The sequence below is a fragment of the Rattus norvegicus genome, chromosome 1 (genome assembly GCF_021556685.1).
Source record: "Rattus norvegicus strain SHRSP/BbbUtx chromosome 1, alternate assembly SHRSP_T2T, whole genome shotgun sequence".
In the NCBI taxonomy this organism is placed as follows: Eukaryota; Metazoa; Chordata; class Mammalia; order Rodentia; family Muridae; genus Rattus; species Rattus norvegicus.
Window position 1 is genome coordinate 113235077 of NC_141534.1, and position 23824 is coordinate 113258900.

General features: G+C 39.5%; 1 pseudogene; it reads left to right on the forward strand.

Moving 5' to 3' along the window:
• Window positions 1-1385: 1385 nt before the first annotated feature.
• On the forward strand, window positions 1386-23514 carry LOC134484698 (heat shock cognate 71 kDa protein-like; annotated as a pseudogene).
• Window positions 23515-23824: the final 310 nt, after the last annotated feature.

The following is a 23824-nucleotide window of genomic DNA, read 5'->3' on the forward strand; positions in this document are numbered from 1 at the left end:
CCCTTTGGAGGGGATAGGGAAGCAAAGTTTAGAACAGACGCAGAAGGAACACCCATTCAGAGCCTGCCCCACATGTGGCCCATAAATATAGCCACCAAACTAGATAAGGTGGATGAAGCAAAGACGTGCAGGCTGACAGGAACTGGATATATCTCTCCTGAGAGACACATCCGGAATACGGCAAATACAGAGGCGAATACCAGCAGCAAACCACTAAACTGAGAACGGGACCCCCATTGAAGGAATCAAAGAAAGGACTGAAAGAGCTGAAGGGGCTCGAGACCCCTTATGAACAACAATGAAAACCAACCAGAGCTTCCAGGGACTAAGCCACTACCCAAAGACTATACATGAACTGATCCTGGGCTTCAGCTGCATAGGTAGCAATGAATAGCCTAGTATTGGCACCAGTGGAAGGGGAAGAAGCCCTTGGTCCTGTCAATGCTGGACCCCCAGTGAATGGGATTGTTGGGGGAGGGCAGTAATGGGGGGGAGGATGGGAAGGGGAACACCCAAATAGAAGGGGAGTTAGAGGAGTTAAGGGAATGTTGGCCTGGAAACTGGGAAAGGGAATAACATTTGAAATGTAAATAAGAAATAGCCAATTTAATAAAGATGGGGAAAAAAAACTCATGCTGTGCAACTCCATTCACTTTGTCATGTGTCTCTTTGAGAGCTCGTCAGAACTGCTTACTTTTTCTGTAAGAAGATTGGTGCTCACCTGTGTTCTGAAGTGAAAGAATGCCTGCTTTGAAACAGATGCTGTGGTTGAAGACTGTTTTATAGTCGTGTTTGTACTACAGGGGTTGCAATTCTCTTAATTCCGCATTTTAAATAGGAAGGATTGGAAAATGTCTGCTCTGTTTGTCCTCTCCCTTAAAGCTACAACAAGAGATTCCATAGCCATCCCATAATTCCATGTGCATGAACAACACCAACAATCCTGCCTTAGAGTTACTTCATTATTTCCAAAAGAAACCTAAATGTTCACCTTTTGACAAGCATTTTCTTCTGTTTTCCTAATGAGCCCCATGGAGTCTTGTTTTGATTTTGTTTTTGTTTTAGATCTTAATTTCTTGTCCTATTGTTTCTATTGTTTAGGAAGCACACCAAATTTCAAAAATATAGTAAAGGTATTGATTTGAAATGTAGCTAATACAAAGATGTATTTAACTTGTGCACGAATGCATATGGTCAAAGAACAGTAAGGCATGAAAAAATTGAGTACGTTTAGAAAGGAATGGTTGTAATTTTCAAAAGGTTTCATTCTGCAGTATTAAGTAAAGTCCTATTCAAAGATAATATCTACACTGCAGCAAGGAGACAGTTAGGGACTGAAAGAATGGTGGAAGGACTTTTTTTGATGTACTTCCTGAACAGAAACCATGGCAAGCTGGAGGAGGCTTGTGCTTAAGCTGCTGAACCTTGCTCTTTCGTGTTGTGTCCATGTTCCTGATGGCTTTAGAATGCAAATACCTAAATGGCTTGAGAAGGAGCAAGACATAGCAGGGGATAAAGAAGTGAAAGTCCGCCTGGTTCTGATGGTTTTCCATCGGGAACAACTTTGAGCACATGGTTGGTTACTGTCCTCCCAGTAGGAATCAACCCTATGCTGCATCAGCCTCTGTACCACATGCTTCAATGGAAAACTGTTTCCAGATGATGCTATACACTGTGAATGTTCATAACTCCCATATCTTCTGTTCATTATTGCAACCTCAGGATGAAGCTATTGTGTGGACCAAAATTATAGAGGACAATAGAATCAGGAATACACAAAAACACTTTTAAGAAAATATATTTGATGTAGGAAGGAGTCTCTCTTTGGTGAACTATGGTGAAATGGTGATAGGTACTATGAGTTTCTTCACCTTCCTTTTTCACACACTGAATCTGATGCATACACAATTTAAGAATAGTATCATAAATGGATAAAAGAAGTATATGTAATAGGAGCATTAGTAAGGGAATGTATTTGTTCCTGAGGCTGCAGTCCCAACCTTAAGTACCTATTTTCAGAAGCAGTGTTTAAAATCCCATTTTCTTGAGAGTTGTAGATAAAATTTTCCCTATGACAAATGCTCCACTATCTTCATAGTAGCCTTGTTTACAATAGCCAGAAGCTGAAAATAACTCAGATGTCCCTCAACAGAAGGATGAATACAGAAATTGTGGTACATATACACAATGGAGTACTATGCAGAGATTAAAAACAATGACTTCATGAAATTCGCAGGCTAAAGGATAGAACTAAAAAATATCGTCCTGAGTGAGGTAACCCAGACACAGACGAACACACATGTTATATACTCACTAATAAGTGAATATTTGCCCAATAGCTCACAATGCCCATAATACAACTCACAGAACATATGGAGCATTACAGGAAGGAAGTCCAGGATGTGGATGCTTCAGTCCTGCATTGAGCGGGGTACAGAACGTTTGTGAGGGGTGGAGGGAAAGGGAGACCAGATAGGGAGAAAGGAGGTGAGGAAATAAGGGTGGCAGTATCAGGAACTGGAGGAGATGTGAGAGATGTACAAAGGGTCAGGAAATCGAACAAAAATATGTAGCAGGAGGGATGAGTAACTGGGGATAGCCACGGGAGGGTCCCAGACACTAGGGAAACATGAGGCTCCCAGGACCCAACAGGGATGACTTTTGCTGAAATGAGCAGAGAAGGGCAAGATAGAACCTGTAGAGATTACCTCCAGCAGACAGGCATGGCACCCAGTTGAGGGACGCGGACACCTACCCATTTCAAAGTTTTTAACCCAGAATTGTTCCTGTCCAAAAGAAGAACAGGGACGAATATGGAACAGAGCCTGAAAGACTGGCCAAGCAGAAATTGCCCAAACTGGGGATCTATCATTTTTTCATACACCAAACCCAACGCTGTTGTGGTCAAGAGGCACTTGCTGACAGGAACCTAATATGGCAGTTCCTGAGGAAGTCTGGGTAGCAACTGATCAATGTAGATGTGGATGCTTGGAGCCAAGCATCTGACTGAGCTCAGCCAACTTGGTGGGGGAGCAGGCAGAAGGACTGGAGGAGGAGAGGATTGCAACCCCATTGGAAGAATAACATAGGCTGGCCTGACCACCCAGTTCTCCCAGAGTCTAAACAACCGACCAAGGAGTGTACCTGGAGGGATCCATGTTTCCAGATACATATGTAGCAGAGGATGACCTTGCCTGACAACAATGGGAGGGGAAACCCTTGGTCCTGGGAATGCTTGATGCCCCAGTGTAGGGGGATATGGGAGTGATGGGGTGGGAGAGTATGGGTGGGTTGGGGAGCACTTTCATGTAGGTAAAGGAGAGGTGGGAGGGGGGATGTTGGATGGGATGTTGGTGGAGGGGTAACCAGGTAGTGGGATATCATGGGATCGAGGACTAGTGAAGGGGGTAACAGAGAAGTGGAATATCATTTGAGATGTAAACGAATGGAACGATTACTTTTTTTAAAAAAAGTGTCTCCTTTGGAGGCAAGCTGTGAATTCTAGTTCAAAGTTCTATATTTTACAACAGAGAAAACTGAGGCTTAGATTAAGTGAGAGTTCTCTAAGGCCACAGAGGAAAAGTAAAACAAACCCAGAACTTCCTATGGGCTCTTCTCTGTCATATCAATCTGCAAAGTGACGAATATTTTATTATCAGGAAACATGAAAACTGCTTCTTGCAATGTATTAGAAGAATTATGTTTATAGTGAAATATAAAGTATTAGTAAATAGATGTTTCCCACGGTATGCAATCCGGATAAACAGTAGGTTATAAGCAAAGGAAATTCCAGCAAAGAGAATAGCCTATTCCTCTTTCTGTGTTCCTTTAATTGAAAAATAAGAGTTGGCCCAAACATATCCCAGATCATCTACAGATCCCAAAGGAGAGTTGTTAGTGACTTGTTCATTGCTGCACATAATTGACTGAAAGAAAAGCATGCCTATAGTAGGGTCTGTTGGTCCTTATGCCCTAATGTGAAGGGATATATTTTATGCCATTTACATCTATTTATTGAAACAACTTAATACAAATGTGCATCCTAGATATCTTCACAAGTGCTCCTCATGTGCTAAATCTATTGCAATAATATAAAAAATAACATGTTAGTGTATTTCAGAGTGAAGCACGTGGGTATACCGTGTCCCTCAGTAAATGTTAAGATAGATTGGCTTAGGTTACAAATCTGGCATGTTGTTTAGGACACCTCAGATCAGTAACAAGTAGTCACATGAAATACAATAACATGCAATTAGCAAGTTATAAAAACTGAAATTAAATACATTTAGCAAATTGACTTCAAAATTCTAGACCAAGACAGCCCAAATGACAAAATTATAATCTAATCTATGTTAATATTCTGTTCAAGGGGAGGAAATAGGGGAGGATTTTCATAGAGATGTCAAATACACGATCTGATAGGGAGAATGCACACAAGAGAGCTCCTAGAAAGAAAACAGTGGGCTCTACATTCTCATCATTGTTGCTAATCAAATAACTGAATATTATGAACACTCGGTCTCCCACCTTGGCTTTTTCTGTTGTACATCTCTTGCTAAGAAATTCATAGGCTTGATGCAGTGCTACACCAGGCCACTATAGTCCAATTGAGTAAAATGTCAGTTACATTAATGCAGATTTTCTTTATGTCTTCAATGGGGTCTGTCCTTCCTCCATCCAAGATGAGGTTAAGAATTCCTATTGCCCCCACTCTTACTTACTGTATCCTCCTAAGATCTAGAAGCACTTACCCATCCATAGCTCATTCATTAAGTGAATAATGGGAGTTGATGATAATAGGAACCATGATGTTTGCCCTATTAAGTGGAAGTAAATTCTAAAATTACAAAATCTGAGACTTAGAATCAAAAGGATTTAGGATGGGAGTTAATATCTTTTTGCCAGCTTTCTCTGGTCCATGGAAATGTGATAGCAATGCCCTTATGGTAATATATGCAAATAATAATTTCCAACTCAGAGACATGCACAACTCAACATACCACCATCATTATTACATGATTAATAGGTTTTGGCAAGACTTATTCTACCAAAGTGTTCTGGTATTTCAGAAAGAAGTCTTTAATAAAAACTTTCTCATAAACTTGTGCACAAGCAAGTCAGAATTAGTGGGAAAGTTGTATTGAAGTTCAAATCTGTCTTAAACTATGAAGACATTTCTTCTTTTTCTTTTTTCTTTTTTTCGGAGATGGGGACCGAACCCAGGGCCTTGCGCTTGCTAGGCAAGCGCTCTACCACTGAGCTAAATCCCCAACCCGACATTTCTTTATCTGTGAAAAAACTATTTGGAATACAGTTCTGGGGCCAGTTCTTTGTCATAACAACCAGTCCCACATAGGAAAACTAATTTAAGTGTTATCCTCAAGGGAAAACGAAGCAGTGTCACATTATTTAGCTAAGGTCTAGAACCTCTCAATTCTTCTGTCAATGTAGTTAATTTTTAAAGTAAAATTATTAACATGTAGTATAACAATATCATCTCAAGCTCATGGCAGACCCAAAGGAATAACTCATCAGTGAGGAAATCTAACACAGTGACAAGTCTAAACCCTAGACTCTTGCTATTCAGTAGCATTTCAGGGGCAAGATCCGGTCTGCGTGCTATTAAATGGTACAGGAAGGCAAGTGTATAAGGGGGTAGGAACCTTACCCTAGATGGCATCTGAATGTTGTGTCTGTGGGAAAGAGAGGTTTGAATATAAAGAAAAGTTCATAATCAATGCCCTTTCTGCCTTAGAATTATACAAGTTCCTCTTTCTCTTGCTCAAGATTATTCCCTGCAGATCTTTGCACTAACTAGGTCTTTGAATTGACTAGAAAAATCTCTGAATTACAAGTAAAATAAACAAAAAATAAGACTTATGAAAAATTGAAGTGACATGTTGGCAAAAGGCAGATATGGTTGAAGGAAGCAATTATTATTGACTGTTTAGCTTTTTATCTTTTTTCACAGAGAAATGCGAGCAAATTTGACAAATAAATTCACAAGAAAGATGGGAGAAATTGCTCTTTTCCTGACACTATAATTTGGAACATCATAGAAATGTATTGAATTTTTTCTTTTTAATGTTCTGCACAGATCTTTATTTCAGCTGTTCAGTTTCAAGAATTGTAGGCTACTGACTCAAACAGCATGACTGAGGATAAAGCCAGCCTCTGGAAGCATTACAAGTACTCACATTCTGTGAATTAATCCTTGTGTTTTAGCAATATTCACACTATGTATGCTATATGCCTAGGGAAATCTAGACCTTGAGAAATTATAAATATATGTCCACATTCTTCCAGATGGAAAATACTCAAACCTCAATCTGTTATTCTGAGAATGATTCTATCAATGATATACCAATGCTACTTATAGAATCAATTCTACTTATAGAATCATGAACACACACACACACACACACACACATGCACACACACACACACACATCACATCACATCACAAAAATAAAGAATAAAAGTTTTCTAATAGCCTACCAGCAGGAGCTAGAATGAAAACCCAATGACTAAATATATGCTTGATGCTGTTCCAGAGGACCTTGCTTCAATTTCCAAGACCTACATAGTAAATCATAACCTTTTGTAATTTGAGTCTCATTGTACTTAACATGTTTTCCTGTTCTCAAGGCAATCAGGCATGCACATGATGCACAGTTATATATACAGTCAAAACACCTATTCATATTAAAAAGAAATATACTCCTAATAATAATACTGAAACTACATATTCTCATGAGATGGGAGGATGGGTGACAAGACTATTCTTAAAATAAATCAAAGAAATATGTTAGTTTCAAGACAGAACAAAATGAAATCCAAAAATTTCCAGACAATTTTATGTTATATAATATATATGAGCTCTTATGAGTGTTTCTCAAAATATACTCTTCACTGGGTGAGAACAAACATTTCCTGGAGTGAATCTGAAAGAGACAGACCAGTCTCCTGTGCTGGGCATATCAGATCAGTTCTCTGAGGAGAGGGCAGTGGATCTCATCTTAATGTGCAGTCTACCGTGAATATGAAAGTCTAGAAATCAGAGCTTCAGTGTTGGAGGCTACAGAGTTTGGAACACTTCGAGTTCATTGGCATTACCTAATGAGGAAATTGTCTCTCAAATCATACTATTTACTGTGTAGATATACATTTAATAAGTGATCAGGTTATCTCACATGGAGAGGCATTTATCAGAACAGTTGCATAAAGCATTTTCTCTGCCTTACGTGCTATTCTCCGACAAGGAAAACCATCAGCAAAATTAAGTGCTGTGAAGTGATTTACATGTACTGTCAGGGAAATGATAGAAAATTAGGTTAGGGGCAAGGCAAATTCCTGGGGTGCACTGAAAAGCGTGGGTTTTAATTTCAGTTGTGACCAGCTGCATTATCACAATCTGTAGTGTGGCAGCAATAATCAGGAGCTGCACATGTGTGGCAAGACCTCATCATAAGACACCTGGATTTCCAGATCAGTGATATTTACCCTAGAGAGCACATATTCTGCCATAAATATAACAACTGGTATTTTGTGATGGGGAAAACATATTTTCTTCAGGAATTTACAGTTATTTAGCAAGTAATGCCCTTCCTGAACTTTGTTTCTGATTATCCTTTTTGTCTGCAGTATTATTTTTCTTTTTGTGTAAAAATAATATAGTAATATAATTTATGTAAAAATGTTGCTCAATCAGGTTAATCCTTATAATTAATCTCTGTGGTGGTTCCTACTGTTGCCCGATTTACACGGAATGAAGCTGGGACACACAGGAATGAGATTTACCCATTTTAAAGGCAGCCGTAGAAGCAATGGTAAATCAAATCCCAGTGAAGCTATGTTCAATGAAGTTTAATGAGGGACTGTGCACCCATGCTGGTCAACCACAGAAATATTTTTAAATTGAATTTGTTTTGTTCTATTGTTCTGGATTTATTTTGTGGAATTGATTCCAATGATCACTTCTTTTTAAGTTTGACTTAAATTGGTTAACACATTTTGTTTCCTCATTGGGAAGAGTCAATGCAGTGTTTCCTGTATCACATAATTGCATGATTATATGATTCAAGGACAGGCCTATAATTGTGGAGTCTGTGCTTGGCTGTCTATGATGATGTACAAGTAAAGAGCACTTCTTGGGTGTTTCTTTGTTCCCAATGTCCTTTCTAGATGGTGTCTTGACTCACAGACTTCTTAGTATTTGCTGAGCCTGGGTGAATCCAAATCACCAGAGTGACTACTTCTGAGGTAACCTCTAAGATATTACCAATCATGATTCTCCATTGTCCTTTATAGAAGCAGCGTGGCAAAGGTCAGAGACCATACATACATCTTTCTGTTTGACAATCAGAATCTTCTTGGATATTAACTAAATATCTGGTCTTCCTCTTACTGGCAATGGCCAGGATGACTTCAAATACTTGTATTTTAAATGCATCCACATTTATGACTTAGATAATTAAACATCAGTGAAAAGTCCTTCTACCCCCAATTTCTGCACCCTAATGAACACCTGTTAATGAACATACTGCTCTATCTTGTTTGATTAATCATACAGTAATCTTGTGGGATTTTTCTTAAGATATATTTTTACTTGCTGTTTTATTTATTTATTTACTTACTTACTTAATTTATTATTCTTTAATCTTTCTTTAACACTGCAGTTGTTACCCTCTCTGACTGTTCCTCATTCCATACCTCCTCCCCCATCTCCAAGAGGATGTCCTAACACCCCCAACCCACCCCAACCCCACCAGACCTCTCCCTACACCCTGTGGCCTCAAGTCTCTCAAGGGTTTCTTCTTTCACTGAGGCCAGACCAGGCAGCCCTCTACTGTATAATGTGCCAGGGGTCTCATATCAGTTAGTGTATGCTGCCTGGTTGGAGACTCGGTGTCTGAGAGATCTTGAGGGTCCAGGTTAGTTGAGACTGTTGGTCTTCCTAGAGGGTTGCCTTCCTCCTCAATTTCTTCCAGCTTTTCCCTAATTCAAGCACAGGGGTTCCCGGCTTCTGTCCATTGGTTGGTTGTAAATATCTGCATCTGACTCTTTCAGCTACTTGTTAGCCTCTCAGAGGGCAGCCATGGTAGGCTCCTGTCTTTAAGTAGACCTACACCATAGCTTCAGTAAGGTTTTGAATCTTCCCCTTGAGCTGGATCCCAATTTAGGCCTTTCACTGGACCTCCTTTCTGTATGACAAGCACTTCAAGTCTCTCAAGAAAGAAATTGAAGAAGAACTCAGAAAATGGAGTGATATAACTCATAGAATGGCAGAATTAACATCGTTTTTGAAAATGGCCATCCTACCAAAAGTAATCTACAGATTTAAAAAAATCTCCATCAAAATTCTATCACAATTCTTGAAAGACATGGAAAGAGCAATTCTCAAATTCTCAAACTCATATGGAAAAACAAAAAATGCCAGAATAGCAAAAACAATTCTTAAGAATAAAAGAACTTCTGGAGAAATCGCCAATCCTGACCTCAATCCTCCATTGCTGGTGGGATTGCAAAATGGAGCGACCACTTTGGAAATCAATCTGGAGGTTCCTCAGGAATTTGTCAGGTTAGATCCTTACAAATTTCTACCTGACAGATCCAGCTATACCACTCTTAAGATATATTTTATTTGCATTTGCAGATATATGTGTTATGGGACATGGGTGTATGAGCACATTCATGCAGCTACCTGAAGAGGCAGAAGAAGGCATCGCATGCAGTGGAGATGTGGTTTCAAGTGATTGTGAGACACATGATGTTGGGAAGTGGATTCCAGTCTTCTGGAATAGCCATTCTCTTGCTTGCTAAGTCATCTCAACCATACATCACATAAAAATCTTAGGGTGAAATGCTTGGCTACTGGTTTATATTTGACAATTTATTACCCATTTTATCTCATGTATCTGAGATATTATCACGAGTTATCCCATGATGTGCTATATCAACTTTTGCCTGCACAGTGAGTAAGAATTTTTTCAGAATATTCTTTTGTTGTATGCTATCTTTTAACTGTTTCTGGGTTTTAGAAGACCTATGATCTTCTCGTCATATTTTCCTGCCCATGTTTAATATTTGATTTTCCTCTGAATTGTGGGGTTGGTGTAAGTTTATTTAATTGATTTAATTACAGTTATTTTTTTAAAGCATGATAGCATTGTGAGGGCAACAGAACACAAATTGAAAATGGCAATGAATATATTCTTAGTGTTTTATATACTACAAATCATGTATGGTGATCTTAAGTGCCATTAGGAGAACAAATCAATCTACAACACCTCAGTTGAAAGGAGAGCTTTAAATAAACCAAAGTAAAATATACTAACTTAAAATTCTGGTGAATTCTAATCACTGACAACAACCTCATTTCTTTCTGTGCATGAATTGGCAACTGTGCTATGGCAAACTTATACTCAATGGTACATGAAACATAAAGATAAATTTAATTAAGATACCTCTGCATGTTCCTGAATAAATCAATAAATTACACCAGTGATCTGAGCATTTATGATAAGCCTCTAACAGTGGCTTTGTAATGGATTTACTCTGTTTTTAGAAAAAACATAGCTTCAAGACAAATCTTAAGTCAATGGGCAATGGAATTTAAATTACTAGACAAGCATAAAAAGTTTCAATCCTGTATATGAAAAATTATTAGTAATAATGAAAATAAATTTATCTTAATATGGACCATTTTTGTCAAGCCTCCTTCAAAGTATTGAAGTTAAGTGAGTAACAGAAGCAATGAGCAGCAGAGTAAGGCTTCCTCCACTATCTCATGAATGAATAAAAATTCAGTTTACTTTAAATGCAGCTGTTGTTCCACAGGTTGAGATAAAATAAAAGTCTATTGACTTTATTTATGTTTTTATTGGTTATTCTATTTATTTACATTTCAAATATTATTCTTTTTTTGGGTTTCCCCTCTGCAAACCCCCTATCCCATCTCCCCGCCCCACCCACTTCTTGAGGGTGCTCCCCTACTCACCTACCCACTGCTACCTCACAGCCCTAGCATTTCCCTATGCTGGAGCATTGAGTCTTCACAGGATCAAGTGCTTCCTCTCCCACTGATGCTAGATAAGGCCATCCTCTGCTACATATGCAGCTGGGGCTATGGGTCACTCTGTGTATATTCTTTGGTTGGTTGTTTAGACTTGACTTGAAATTCTTGTCATACAGGAAGGGAGCTCTGGGAGTAGGGTCTGGTTGGTTGATATTGCTCTTCTTCCTATGGGGTTGAAAACCCCTTCAGCTCCTTCATTCCTTCCTCTAGCTCCTCCATTGGAGTCCCTGTGCTCAGTCTGATGGTTAGCTGCAGGAGTCCTCATCTGTATCAGTAAGGCTCTAGCAGAGCCTCTCAGGAGTCATCGATATCAGGCTCCTGTCAGCAAGTCCTTCTTGGCATCAGCAACAGTGACTGGGTTTGGCAGCTGCATATGGGATGGATCCCTAGGTGGGGTAGTCTCTGAATGATCTTTCCTTCATTCCCTGCTCTATTCTTTGTTCCCATATTTTCTTTAGACATGAGCAATTGTGGGTTAATATTTTTGAGATGAGTGGGTAACCCATCCCTCAACCATGGGCTGTGCCTAACATCTGGATATGGTCTGTAAAGGTTCTCCTTCCCCTTTGTTGGATATCATAGCTAATGTCAGCCCCATTGGGTGCTGGGAGACTCTTGCTTTCCTGGCATTTGTGACCAACCAACCATTGTTGTTGTTGTTGTTTTCTTTCTTTCTTGTTAAGACATCAAATCCCATAGAAAGAGCAGTGACAATATCATCAACCCTTTACTTAATGTCTGTGACAAAGAAGAATGATTTTCATGAATCAGAAGTATAGATAATTCCAGAAACCTTTACCTAATGTGTGAGACTGGAAAACATATGATTTTTCCAAACCAGGAGCTGACCTGTTCAGAGTTTGGATAATTACATCTTTTGGATTCTTTGGCTCAGCACCTGTATGGGAAGCAACTGATAGTACAGTTACAAGACAACAGAATATCCTTCAATTATGAGTTTAGTGACAGTTAAAAGTGAAAATGGAAGAACTAGTGACTAGGCAAATGAGGAAGGAGAGGATCCAGTTAGAACTTTGTACCATCTTAAAACCATTTTGAAACCTAATGTCTTGACTACAGGTATGTGTACGCCTGTGGTTTGTAAAGCTTATTTGAGGGAGCAAGGATCATGGAAAATATTCCTGTGAATCTGGCATCTTTTCCATTAGCCTAGCAGATGCTTCCTCTGCTGTGCTCACACTGTGTACGTCTCTTCTGTAACAAAGAAATTGTGCTGAGAAGGAGATGCCAAATCATCTGCCCATTCACCTTCTGTGTGGTTGGTTCACTGTGATGATTATACCATTTTCAGATTATGTAAGTACGGGTTGACAATCTTTCGTTATGTTCTCCAACCATGCTGTCTACTTTCACTAATCTACCAACTACAATGATTTAGGCTTTGCATTGTTATTACTTTGCTATTGTTTTCACATGGACTAGTCATCTGGAATGAACTAGAATCCAGAAATGAAAGATACAGGTCTTTTGACCTGGATCTTGAGGCATAATGGGCACAGAGAGCTTAAATCCAGACAAGGGGGTACACACTTTTGATATCAGAAGACAGAGGCAAGGAGATCTCTGAGTTCAAGCCTAGCCTTGTACAGAGCAAATTCTAAGTAGAGAAAAGCTTAAGTCTAGCCATGGTGGACCACACCTTTAATCCTAGCATTCAGGAGACAAAACCATGCAGACATCTGAATTCAAGGCCTATCAAAGGGCAAGTTACAGGACAGCCAAACTTAGGCAATAACAGAGTTGGAAAACAGAAAGCTGGTGATGATGTAATAGAACAAGGGAGCATGTTCCAGTTCCAGCAAGCAGTTTTGGCAATGTGGCTTTGGGTATAGGGTCATAAAGAGAAGGGATTGCTGGAACAATTAATGCTGGTTAGCTGGAGCGAAGAAATTAACAGTGATTAAGAAGAGATGAGCATCGGTGAGCAGAAATCTAGGAAGTGTTTCTGAGAGCACTAAGAAGCTGTGTTCCAGAGATAGCTAAGGTTATACCTCATGCCTCAGCTGGACTTGGTAATGTGTAATAGTCACCCAGGTGGTACTAGTTTTGAAGGTATGAAGGTGTCATGCAAAGAAGTTGAGGCTTGGAACCATGGAGTGAGTCTATGAGAGACTATTGGTAAAGCCTAATTGCAGCGGAAGACCCTGCATATTGGAGCTATCATTACCATGGGATGATCACCAAAAATAGTAGCAGCACTGGAGTGGAGTCAACCAGAGCCTAGACTGTTACAGAGGGCACAGCTTGAGAAGTGACCTGAAGTGACCTGAATCCTTTGGAGGAACCCAGAAGATCATGTGTAGATCCTACAACAACAAATGCTGTGCCCTGATCTCAAAAACCCCAAAGAGACCACCTGAATCCACAGCTCTGATGCACATGAGAGCCTTTATTCTGTTTATTCCACAAACCTTCCTGATGCAACAGAAAAAACCACAAGTGGAGCTTTACAAGCCTGGGCATTACAAGTGAGGGTAAAAGAATGACCTCTAAACTAATTGTTTTACAACACCTGGTTAAACCATAAAGAGGATTCTTAGAATGGAGACTTAAAAACAAGATGGAATTTATTCTGCTACCTCAGTCCCTTCAAAATCTGTAACCAAGTTTATTGACTACCCCAAGATATTCCAGATGCCAGAGCCATGGGATTTCTGCTGACAAATCTATTAACAGGAAGTAGAACCAGCCAGGAGAAAGTTTGTGCAGTCAACAAAGATGAAAAGGAGTTGGAGATCTGAAGACTGCTTTGACATCACACATGAAGACTCAGAGTTTGAAGTTTGCCTAGCTGGTTTCCTGACTTGCTTTGGGGATTAGTTAAGTTGTTGGATGGATGTCAGAAGAGACACTGAACTTTGGACTTTTAACATTGTTGAAATTGCTATCGACTCTGGGAACTTTTAAGTTGAACTAAGTGCATTTTGCACTATGCTATAATTACAGTCCTCATAGATTCATGTTTCAACAAGGCATTGGGGCCATGGAGTGGAATGTGCTGCTTTGAATATGTTTGGCTCAGAAAGTAGCACTATTTGGAGGTGTGGCCTTGTTGGAGGAACTGTGTCACTGTGGGTATGGGCTTTAAGTCCCTCATTCCAGTTGCCTGGAACAGTCTTCTGTCTGCCTTTGGATGTAGAACTTTCAGCTTCTCCAGCTCCATATCTCCTGGATGCTGCCATGTTCTTACCTTGATGATTAAATGGACTGAACCTGTAAGCCAGCCCCAATTAAATGTCCATTGTAAGAGTTGCCTTGGTCATGGTGTCTGTTCACAACAGTAAAACCGTAACCAAAACAAGATATGTGTGCTATTATTGTCTTTTCTGTAACTTAGTAATTTTAAAATTATGCCTCTAGGCATATTGCACAGAGTTTAGAACTTATACTAACCTAAAAACCTGTGCATGTTTATTCACAGAAAGTTAATCTAAAACAGTTAAGCTAAAATAATCCTCAACAATTAGTGAATGAATAAAACGAGGAAAACCATGCAGTGGAATAGAAAGGGGCTAGGGCAGACATTTGTTTTGATTTGGGTATCACCCGAGGGATTTATTCTGATTAAAATATGACAGTGTCAGTGTTTAGGGATTCATATTTATCAGTGGATGCTTTTCTTAACAATAGGAAATGTTATTTTAAAAATGAAAGGTTAGAGAGAGAAGTGGTACAGGGCTTGCCTTGCAAATGGTCCTCACGTATGGGGAAAATGACAATTTCAAAGGTGTACATACTGTATAATATCAACTGTCTGATATTATTTTGGGTTTTCCTGGCATGGTCCCAGGCAGTTTCCCAAGTCTTCTCTCTTCTTCTCTCTCCTCATTTTGCCCCTTTATTCTCTGTGTTTATGGAGGACAGATGTTATTTGAGGAACCTGTCAGTCATTGCATTAAAGTTGGTCTGCTTCTCTTTGTTTCTCACAGAAGAAGTTTTGATGTGATTCCCAACTTTACTTCCTTGATGGATCTAAATTTAATAAACAAATTAACATCAATTAATCATTCTGTGACTGTTGACACTGAGTGGGAAGGAAACTCACAGTGCATACTGCCTGAAACTGACAGAGCATTCTCTGCTCAAGCTTCATTCATTTAGATCTTATTCACTTGTGGTTCATGGACTCAGACAACCAATTTTATATAGTGTTTAAAATAATTTCAATGTTTAATACAAATTTAATTCCCTAGTCAAAAATTTTAATGAAAATAACATTGAAAGACAATATAAAATCATTAATAATAGCTTTCCATATCTTCTGACTTTGGTTATATTTGGTGAGAATTTTTCATTTTTCTTATTATTTAACCATTATTTATGATTTTGTTGAGGTTTATCATTATCAAAGAAAATTTAAAAAGATAATCCCATTTTGTGAAACTTACTAAGAGGAATTATATGCTTTGATAAGCCTGAGCTTCATTAATATGTTCCAAGTCTTGTTAAAATGAAGTGTGTATTTCTATTTCCATGAGAAATCGCACACTGACATACAGACAGAAATCTCATAAGCACAAGAGAAAGAAACCAGTGTATCTAAGAGCCCACTGCTATTATCCCATCACAGTGATAAGATCTGTGCTTGTCTTGGGCATTGGCTCCTGATTTTGTTCTGTGATCTTAGATGTGTATTCTTCTAACTGGCTGGACACGAGGAACCATGGAAAAATTGGATAAATAAGATGGCCCCTAGGCTCCTATGTCCAAATGCTTAGTGACCGGGGAGTAGAATTCCTTGATTTTGGGATGATTTGAAGGATTAGGAGGTGTGGCCTTGTTAAATGAAGAATGTCGCTGTGAGTAGGTTTTCATGTTTCAAAAGTTTATGCCACTCTCACCCACCTGCCCCTCAGTCTGCGGATTAGGATGCAGGTCTCAACTACCTGATCAGCACAATTTCTGCAAGGCCTGCTGCTATGATGATAATGGACTCACCCTCTGAACCTGTAAGCAAGTCCGAAAATAAGTGATTTCTTTTATAAAAGTTGTCATGACCAGGGTATCTCTTTACAGGGATAGAACACTGACTATGATAGGCATCAACTCAGAGAGACCTACAATGGCAAGACTCTATTGTACTCAGTGATATTGATCCATTTATGTGTAAAGAATTAACAAAATCAGAGAAAATCCTTCCTTATGACTTAGAATCCTGGAAGTCCAAGCTTATTTCTAAACAGAAGTATTTCTTAAAATAAACTAATAAAATTGCCATAAAGGAAAGCATGAGAAATACATTCTGAAAGTATTATTTTCCCTCTTTCTTCATCTGCTTGTCTGCTGTAGGAACTAACTGTTAAGGAAACATAGAGACTGATTTCCAGAATGGTTGTACCAGTCTGCAATCCCACCAACAATGGAGGAGTGTTCCTCTTTCTCCACATCCTCGCCAGCAGGTCCTGCCAAGACTGAACCCTCAGTGAATGGGATTGTTGGGGGGAGGGTGGTAATGGGGGGAGGGTGGGGAGGGGAACACGCATAGAATAGGGGAGGAGGAGGGACTAAGGGGATGTTGGCCTGGAAACCAGGAAGGGGAATAACAATCAAAATGTAAATAAGAAATACTCAAGTTAATAAAGATAAAAAAAGGGCAAATTATGGTCAATAATCTTCACTGTCAAAAAAAAAAAAGAAAAAAGAAAACAGAGACAATAGTCCAGCTTCATTAATGTTCTCGTAGTAATATGCATTGTAGTAATATGCATTGTTAGAATTGGCAAATGGAAGGCAAAAAGACATTGTTAATTATCTATTAGTTCAAATTACTTTTGCTTATTAAAATATTTCCAGCTTTCAAAGTTTAACCATAAAAATATATAACTATTTTCAGACAAATAATGACGTTTCATGATTTTAAAATAAGACTTTTAGCGTGTGTGTGTGTGTGTGTGTGTGTGTGTGTGTCTGTGTGTGTGTGTGTGTGTGTGTCTGTGTGCGTGCCTTAAGAATAGTCCGATTGGCATGGAGCAGGAGTTAGAAGCAGTGGCAAGAAATTGGTCAGGGATGCCAGGAATTGAACTCCAGTTCTGTGCAACGGTAACTCTTGACCACTGAGCCATCTCTCAAGTCCTATATTTGAGGATTCTTTTTAAAATATTTGACTGTGTAATTGGTCAGTTCTCACAGTGTGTTACATTACTACTATTACTGTATCAGAATGTTTGGGTATCTTTGTCTTCCTTTCTTTCCCTTCTGATGTCTGTACATCTGTCTGAGTAACTTTCTGTTCCTCCCATACTCCAATTTGTTGGTATCTCAGGAACATTCTCTGTGTTCTTGGACAGTCTCTGCTCTAGAATTCTGCCTTCTTTCCCACACACAGATGTCGATAATCCACCCTTAACTCAGCCTTGAGAAAAACAGACCTCATTCATGGTCTTCTTTCTTTATGAATTTGGTGGCTCAGCAGTGCGGCTTTGGGGTCATTGCCTCATTTCTATTACAAATTCTTCATCTCCATGAAAGCTGTAAAAGTTTCCCAGAGAAGAATCTTAAACTTTCAAACACAAATCCAAGAGTATAAATGAAGCTTAATAGAGGGTGGTTTATAATTTGTCAGTTCTGGAGGATTTGGGCTTTTGCTGATACAGATCAGCAGCAGATTTTTAGTCTATATTTAGCATCTTTGTTGTCACAAAAATTGTGGTTAGACTCAACAGCCATTGTACTTCTAAGGAAGATTCAAGAACTCTGCTTACCTTTCTTTATCCCCAGGGGCTGTACTGAAGGTCATAAAAACTATAAACTGTCATTTCCAGACAAATATTACACATCTACAGAACAAGAACCTTTAGTTTTCAAGTTTGATTATGCTGCTTGTTTAAGGTTATTAGCTGTTATAAATGGCTTACAATTTTGCTAATTAATGGGTTAAATATCAATTCAAAGTAGATTATTTTACATTAAAAAGAATGAGCACATTTTACAAGATCTATTGATAATTACCTTAACAATTTATTATGAGGACCAGATGACTTTGCGTTTCCTTGGTGTGTGACTCATTTATAAATGTGCTGTTTACTTATGAATTCTCACTCGATGTATTATTTCAAACAATTGATTTTTCCAAACAGAAAGGATTAAAAACTTATTGATGATACTTGGAAGACTTATCCCAACAGTCAATTTTTTCAATGTTATTATTTTTAAAATATTTTAGCAATATGAAAGTTCCCTAGAAATAATTTAAAGTTCCGATCAGTTATATGTAATTTAAAATCTTATATAATACCATATAAAAAGGAACTTTAAGGAACTAAAGGTGAGTTCAAGGATGAACATATTCCTCACAGCCATGAATATTTTATGAATATGTAGGAAACCACTACATGTGGGTCCTTTTATAAAGGTGGGGGACCCAACACAAATAGGTCTCTTCACCCACTTGAGACACATGAGCAAAGCAGAGGTTTTTAGACAGTCTTCCCTGGAAAGCTGAAGATGTTTTAATGACCTCTAAGATGAAGGGTGAGAGTGGGATGCCCTCTGGACACTCTTTCATCAGAAGTTTCTCTTGGGGAGTTACAATGTGGACCAAAGAACAAAGACATACAAGTCAGTCTATATAAAGTCAACCTGGTCCAATTCCAGATCTAGGAAGGGAAAGAACCAGAGAGGATTCCATAGACGGCTCCTGGTAAGGAACATGGCTGTGTAGCTAGGAGACTGAACTGCTGAGAGAGGTTTGCAGGCTGAGAAGTTCTGTTGTGAATATAATACGGGATCCTGAAATGAGGACTCAGTGTGAGAAAACAAAAACCCACAAATATACCTGCCTATTCAGAAACCAAAGCCTCTCTAGGTCAGCTGTTGCGAACCAGAGACAAGCAGGGAATATATCTATCAGTGAATCCAATTAGATCCTAAACTCTGACAGACATTAAAAGAGGGTACATTCTATCATCAAGATGAGTCCAGTGTTAATCAACATTTATGTGTCCCTTAACTCTCAAGTAATTGCAAGTCAAATATTGATTTCTGAAGTTTCTCTTTGTAGTCTCTTTATCTTTTCAAATTCTCTATTCCTCTACTGCTTTCTCATTGTTTCCAAAATGTGTGACTTACTCAGTCAAAGCCCTTGAGTACAATGTTGACTTTAATTACTGTTTTAATAGGCTTAGAAAATACCTTTTATTCTCACAAGAGGATTGATGCTAAAGAGATAGTCCTGGATAAAATCACTTCTTTTGATGCATGTCATCTAAATATTAAGTGACACCTTTCTTATTACTTAACCACCCACTCCTCCCCACTAGCTTTTGGAGGAACACATCTCCTTTGTCAAAATTGCACACTTTACATGTCTAACATTTACATACAAATAAGAAAAAAAATCACTGCTGCACAATTTGGCCTCCCTGGGCTTCAGTGCCAACTGCACCTGCTTGCATGTGCTTCCTCACACAAACCCACACAATCTTCCACTCATACATGCATTTAAAAAGTAACTTCCACACGGTCTGTCCTTGACTAGATTGCATGTTCCCTGAGCCAAGGTCTTCTAGACATCAATGTCTGTGACAAACCCCTTCCGTTACCTGAATGCATTCCCTGCGGACATTATTATGACTCATTCTGTGTTTGTTGCTTTGTTTTCCATAACCTACTCTGTAAAAGAAAGAAAAGAGTGCATATGTATTGGCATGTCCTTCATGTTCAGCATTTTGTCCTTTGTAGTGATTGGACCCAGTATATCCTTATTGAATGACATACAATTGGATGAGACAGTAGAGTCTGACTCATAAATAGAATAGAAGCAATCGCTCACATCTTTTTTTTTTTCTATTAACTTGAGTATTTCTTATATACATTTCAAGTGTTATTCCCTTTCCCGGTTTCCGGACAAACATCCCCCTCCCCCCTCCCCTTCCTTATGGGTGTTCCCCTCCCAACCCTCCCCCCATTGCCGCCCTCCCCCCATAGTCTAGTTCACTGGGGGTTCAGTCTTAGCAGGACCCAGGGCTTCCCCTTCCACTGGTGCTCTTACTAGGATATTCATTGCTACCTATGGGGTCAGAGTCCAGGGTCAGTCCATGTATAGTCTTTAGGTAGTGGCTTAGTCCCTGGAAGCTCTGGTTGCTTGACATTGTTGTACTTTTGGGGTCTCGAGCACCTTCAAGCTCTTCCAGTTCTTTCTCTGATTCCTTCAACGGGGGACCTATTCTCAGTTCAGTGGTTTGCTGCTGGCATTCGCCTCTGTATTTGCTGTATTCTGGCTGTGTCTCTCAGGAGCGATCTACATCCGGCTCCTGTCGGTCTGCACTTCTTTGCTTCATCCATCTTGTCTAATTGGGTGGCTGTATATGTATGGGCCACATGTGGGGCAGGCTCTGAATGGGTGTTCCTTCAGTCTCTGTTTTAATCTTTGCCTCTCCCTTCCCTGCCAAGGGTATTCTTTTTCCTCATTTAAAGAAGGAGTGAAGCATTCACATTTTGATCATCCGTCTTGAGTTTCGTTTGTTCTAGGGATCTAGGGTAATTCAAGCATTTGGGCTAATAATCGCTCACATCTTTAACTGGAGAAATGGTAGGACCACTTCATAGTGTGTTTATCACATTTGAATGATTGAAAATGTTTGAGTAATACTCGGTGAAGAGGGATCTTTATGTCAGTATTATCTGTTTTTCTTAGAGGCAAGTCTAGTGGTAATAAGGAACGTATTTCAGCACATCGACTCATAAACAAGAATCAAGGAGTGGCAGTTCGGAATGCTAACTAGAATCAATGACCTGTGGAAACAGAAATTAACAAAATTACCTCTGCAGCTCCAAATTCCTCTCATTAAGCTGAACAAATGTAAATTTTGAGCCTACTAATGAAGGTATTATAAGATATCATAAAACATGATCACCACCAGGAATGAATGAAATTTTAACAACAAAATTATAATAACTATATCCAGGGCCATGGATCATTCTGAAACTCAATAACCAACAATCTTAATCTCCCCTGCAAAGTGGTGAATGCTGGGTTAGTATTGCCACTTTGATTTTTATTTATTTTTAAATGATTATTTTACTTTTAGTTATGTGTCTGTGTATTTATGGGTATATATGAGTGTAGGTGACACCATAAAAAAACCTAAGATTTCTGGAGCTGGAGTTGGAAATTGTTGTGAGTTCACACAGGTGCATGGTAGGACTTTAAATTGAGTCCTCTGCAAGTATATTAGCTGTGAATTTTTATAAGGCAAGAGCACATCATTATGTTGTTGGACCCAATCTCAAATATACTTACACAAATCTTTCTCTCTCTCTCTCTCTCTCTCTCTCTCTCTCTCTCTCTCTCTCTCTCACACACACACACACACACACACACACACACACACGCACACACACACTCAGTGATTCAACCAAAGTACTGAATGAACTCATAAACTAGGCATCAATAAAGAAAAATTAAATGCAAGACTTGGGGCTGAAGACTGAATAAAAATCCAATTAAAGAATACTATGGCTCATTGAACGAGGAGCCAGCTCTTGGTTTTCTGTGTGGTCTCGTCATCAGCATAGCCAGGCCTACAGGCAAGCAACCATGTCTAGGAACCTGCAATTGGCATTGATCTTGGCACCGCCTACTCCTGTTTGGGTGTCTTCCAACATGGAAAGGTGGAAATAATTGCCAATGACCAGGGTAAATGCACTACACTAAGCTATGTCGCTTTCACCAACACAGAACGATAATTGGGGATGCAGCCAAAAATCAGGTTGCTATGAACCCCACCAACACAGTTTTTGATGCCAAATGTCTGATCGGATGTAGGTTCAATGATGCTGTTGTTCAGTCTGACATGAAGCACTGGCCTTTCATGTTGGTGAATGATATAGGTAGGTCCAAGGTCCAAGTCAAATACAAAGGGAAGCCTAAAAGTTTCTACCCTGTCCTCAATGGTTCTGACAAAGATGAAGGAAATTGTAGAAGCTTACCTAGGAAAGATTGTTACCAATATGCCATGGTCACAGTGCCAGCTTACTTCAATGACTCTCAGAGGCAGGCTGGAACTATTGCTGGCCTCAATGTACTTTGAATTATCAATGAACCAACTGCTGCTGCTATTGCCTATGACTTAGATAAAAAGGTTGGAGATGAAAGGAATGTGCTGGTTTTTGACTTAGGAGGTGGCACTTTTGATGTGTCAATCTTCACTATCGAAGATGGAATTTTTGAAGTCAAATCTAAAGCTGGAGACACCCACTTGGGTGGAGAAGACTTTGACAACCAAATGGTCAACCATTTCATTGCTGAGTTTAAGCGAATGCACAAGAAGGACATCAGTGAGAACAAGAGAGCTGTCCGGCGTCTCTGCACTGCCTGTGAGCGGGCCAATGGCACCCTCTCCTCCAGCACCCAGGCCAGTATTGAGATTGATTCTGTGACGGAATTGACTTCTACACCTCCATTACCCGTGCTCAATTTGAGGAATTGAATGCTGACCTCTTCCATGGTACACTGGACCCTGTAGAGAAGGCGCTTCGAGATGCCAAACTAGACAAGTCACAGATCCATGATATTGTTCTTCTAGAATCCCCAAGATTCAGAAACTTCTGCAAGACTTTTTCAATGGAAAAGAACTGAATAAGAGCAAACCCTGATGAAGCTGTTGCCTATGGTGCAGTTGGCCAGGCAGCCATTCTATCTGGAGACAAGTCTGAGAATGTTCAGGATTTGCTGCTCTTGAATGTCACTCCTCTTTCCCTTGGGATTGAAACTGCTGGTGGAGTCATGACTGTCCTCATCAAGCGCAATACCACCATTCCCACCAAGCAGACCCAGACTTTCACCACCTACTCTGACAACCAGCCAGGTATACTCATCCAGGTGTATGAAGGTGAAAGGGCCATGACCAAGGACAACAACCTGCTTGGGAAGTTTGAGCTCACAGGCACCTCCAGCATCCCGTGGGATTCTACAGATTGAGGTTACTTTTGACATTGATGTCAATGGCATCCTCAATGTTTCTGCTGTAGATAAGAGCACAGGACAGGAGAACAAGATCACTATCACCAATGACAAGGGCTGCTTGAGTAAGGAGGATATTGAGCGCATGGTCCAAGAAGCTGAGAATACAAAGCTGAGGATGAGAAGCAGAGAGATAAGGTTTCCTCTAAGAACTCACTGGAGTCTTATGCTTTCAGTATGAAAGCAACTGTTGAAGATGAGAAACTTCAAGGCAAGATCAATGATGACGACTAACAGAAGATTTTTGACAAGTGCAATGATGTTATCATCTGGCTGGATAAGAAACAGACTGCAGAGAAGGAAGAATTTGAGCATCAGCAGAAAGAACTGGAGAAGGTCTGCAATCCTACCATTACCAAGCTGTACCAGAGTGCTGGTGGCATGCCTGGAGGAATGCCTGGCAGCTCCATCTGCTGGTGGTTCTTCAGGCCCCACCATTAAAGAGGAGGATTAAGTCAGTCCAGGTAGAGGGTATAGCATTGTTCCACAGGGACCCAAAACAAGTAACCTGGAATAATAAAACTATTTAAATTGGCACCAAAAAAAGAATACTATGGAAAAACTGGAGCAAGAGGAAGGATAAAGCATGAAGGACTTATGGATGAAATTAAAATCTCAGTGGAGATTGTCAAAAGACCACAGGAAGAGAATATGAGCTCAGAGACCTGTCTTATAAAATATTAGAGTTAGATGAAACTAAATAAATAAAACCCGAAAGAACAAAGAAAGTCTCCGAGACATAAAATACCAGAATGTGAAAAGGG